Here is a 3480-nt window from a genome sequence, read left to right as displayed (position 1 = left end):
GAAATGTTTCCTAGTGTGAGAAAATTACAATCTAGAGGGTGAAAATTGAAGTCAGCAAGTATCTCGACACGCTGCAGGGACAAGAAGACAATCTTAGATACGGAGTATAAAAGGGCTGAAAAGAGGACATTCCTGGATGCTCAGAGAGGATCAGAGCTGATAGGATGAGTAAGCAGAGGGAAAAGCAGCTGTAGAGTAATTGCAAAACAATATTGTAGAATTTTGAAAACAAAGGTGCCAATGCAGAAGGGTATGTGAGACCACTGAGGGACAGACAAAAGAGGAAAAAAATGATTGCTCTGTCCTGATGTGACCTTCTTTTACAGTTGACAGAGTTTGTGCCTATCCTGCTGAGACAACAAAGTTCCCTCAGGAGCCTTGTGCAGGTGTTAGAGCCCCTTTCAGTGATACCTGGGTGCACAGACTCCTTACTCCTTCAGATGACACTCTGAGGATAGCTTGCTGGCTTTCATTTTTTTTGTGGTTTTTTTCTCTCTTAGAAATGTCATTTTAGCAAAAATATTGAGTGTGTGTTACACTGCTTCAGGTAAAATTTGAAGTGATTGTTTTTAAAGTTTTTATTCCAATGGCACTTCTTTTTTCTTTTTAATTTGGTACACATAAAATTATTTAAAAGATAGAAATTCAAATGCAACACTTTCTTGGAGAGAAATGAAGACTCAGCACTCCCTGGGGAAACAGCCAAATCCTCCTTGTCAGCACTTGCTCTACACCCAGTCTAACAGAACTGAGTATCTGCGCTCTAGGTTCCCATGCTGCTTCCTCTCGGCATGTATTTTAAAGTGTTTAACACTGCATATAACAAATCCTACTGGTGTATCTGCCTTAGCACATTTCAGAGGCATCATGTTTAACAGGCTGTCCTATTTAGAGATGCAAAAGGCAAGCTGCTGTTTATCCAGCCGAGGACTGCACAAACAGTGCTCTGGTGTGCCTTTGATCTAGAGCTCTACACATTACACAAAAGGCCTCAACCCCTGCGAGAGGGGAGGCTGCGAGATCCTTTTCCTTTGCAGATGCTCCTGCACCAGATATTCATAAGTGCAGCTTGGGAGGCACCCTGGGCCACCCTCTCCCCTCCCCACTGCTGCCCAGGGGCCTCAGAGCCCGTGTCCCTCTGTGTCCCACTCTCTGTGAGTTACCACCTCTCTCCACAGACTCTCCCCCAAGTGCAGGACATTCCTTGGGGACAGTTCACAAATATTCCCTTTCCCCTCTCATCCCAGTATTAGGCTCTGGTCTGCTCCCGTGGGTGCTAGTGGTCAGTGCAGCCCTCTCCCTGCTCCCCTCCTCCCTGCCCTTGCTAGCAACACCTCCCTTCTGCTCTTCCTCCCGGCCCATTTCTTTTCATCCTTCCTCCTCCACCACCTGATTAAGTTCCTCAGCTGAAGCTCCCTGTGGAGAGTGAGCTGATGACTCTGAACCATTTGACATCCTCAGTACTGTGGTACAATGCTACATGACAATGTTAGCCCCAAGACACTGATGCCTGCTAGAGATGCTGCAGAAAAGGTTTGATTATGCACATACTAAAGCTGCTGTGAAGGAAACCGAAGATTGTTTGGATTCGTATAAGGTTGCAGCACTACTCAGGTGAAAGCCTCTGCAGATCCACTGCTGCCTTTTCTAAGTCTTCTCACAAGTGCCTCCTGCTGCAGAGGCTGCTGGTCGCTGCTGTGAGCTGTGTCACCCCCCACGCCTGCCTGAAACGAGTCAAAGGAGAGATGCTGCCTGCGTCCATCTGCCTGTTGCCTGGGGAGCCAGAGAGAAATGCACATGGAAGCCTGAGGTCGCTTATCGAACCATGGTCACACAGACCAGCACTAATGCTGTGATGATCCGTCTGATGATACGGCATCAAAGAGAGACGGGAGAGGAGCAGAGCTGAGAGCACTTCTTGTGGCTAGGTTCCTGCCATTGAAATTCTCTGCAGTGAGGACAAAGGCTCTTCCCAGGCCTCTGAATGAGAAAAAGGTGGGTGGGTGGGAGATCCAGGTGGTTAATAAAACAGTTGTTGCAGAAGGCTCCCATTTATGAATTCAAATCTCATCTGAGGGTAATAATTTCATATGTGCCTGAAACATCCCTGGAGCTCCTTGTGACATCGGATGACACAAACGTTCATATAACTTTTGAAAAATGATGTTTACTACTTCTGAAGCTCTTGCTTCGATGCAGCACCCTGAGTAATCATTGAAAAACTGTCTGCTCCTTACTTCTTTGAAACAATTTCAAGAGATCTTCTCGAATGCAAATTTCTCTTGAAAAAAGCCAGTATGACAAGTTTTGACTTTCCTTGTTTGACAATATCATAGTTATTTCATCTCAATAATGTAAAACATGATTGTTTCAGCCTTGCCTTCTCATTTTATTCTGGGTGCTTTTGTACTACATTATCGTATTTCAATGCCACAAAGCCCAGATGGAGTATGTATAATATTTTATCTCTTGTACATGTTCTGGCACAATCACACTGAAAATTTTGAACTACATTACAGTAAAACATTTCATTGGATCCAAATCAGGATTTGTTTGGGAATACTGATTTATTTTTTTAAAAAATATAAAATGTTCAGTTCCCCCCCATTATGCAGCAAAACACAGCTATTGAAATGTCAGATATTTCCTCTGAACAAACGTTCTGTTTCCCAAAGATTCGTTACTTGGCCTCTGTGAAATGAGAGATTTCAGCCCAGTTCCCTGTGGATGAGCCTTCAGTTTCTAAAAGGACCCCCTTGTGTTGCAATGACCTCATCCCACTAGACATTTCAGGATACGGCTCCCAGGGTTTGTCCATGGGGTCAAAGCAAGTTCCCCCGCCCCCGACCCCCCCTTCTCCCTATGCCTCACCCAGGCACACTGCCCTTCTTCTGTTTACGTGGTCCTCCGCTAAACCAGATCAGTGATATGAGCTGGGTCAAACAAACCAACCAGAAACAAGGAGTGGCATTAGGGCAGAGGCAGAGCTGCCCCCTGCTCCGCTGCCATCCTGCTGTGTGCACGGTTTCGGTCTCCGAGCATCCTTCCAGAGGAACGCAGTGACGCGAGCCTTTCTCCCGGACAGGCTCCGGCCGGGTTTGGCAGAGGGAGCTGACCCTGCGTCTCTCTGTGCAGGAGCAGAGCCAGGCTCTTCCCCTACACAAACTCACTTGGAAAACACACACATATTTCCCCGTGCCCAGGTTTCTTCTCTTTTGCCTTTTACAGGGAATTGTGTAACAGCCCTGGGAACTACTCGCCCACCACCGGAACGACACACTCGTTCGGCAGAGAAGGACCACGACAATCTTTGAAGGACTGGGACAATCTTGCCGCGAAGCCCCCACTTCTCCCTAACCCTCCCAACACGCAGAGATGAAACATCCCCCTGGCAACTTCCCAGAGGGACGGGTGGGTGGGGCGAGGAGCCTTTTGTCGCTCTCAGCCACGGCTTTATTTCCATGCCCCCCTCCCCGCCCC

The sequence above is a fragment of the Cuculus canorus genome, chromosome 5, assembly GCF_017976375.1.
Source record: "Cuculus canorus isolate bCucCan1 chromosome 5, bCucCan1.pri, whole genome shotgun sequence".
In the NCBI taxonomy this organism is placed as follows: domain Eukaryota; kingdom Metazoa; phylum Chordata; class Aves; order Cuculiformes; family Cuculidae; genus Cuculus; species Cuculus canorus.
This window is presented reverse-complemented; position numbering follows the sequence as displayed.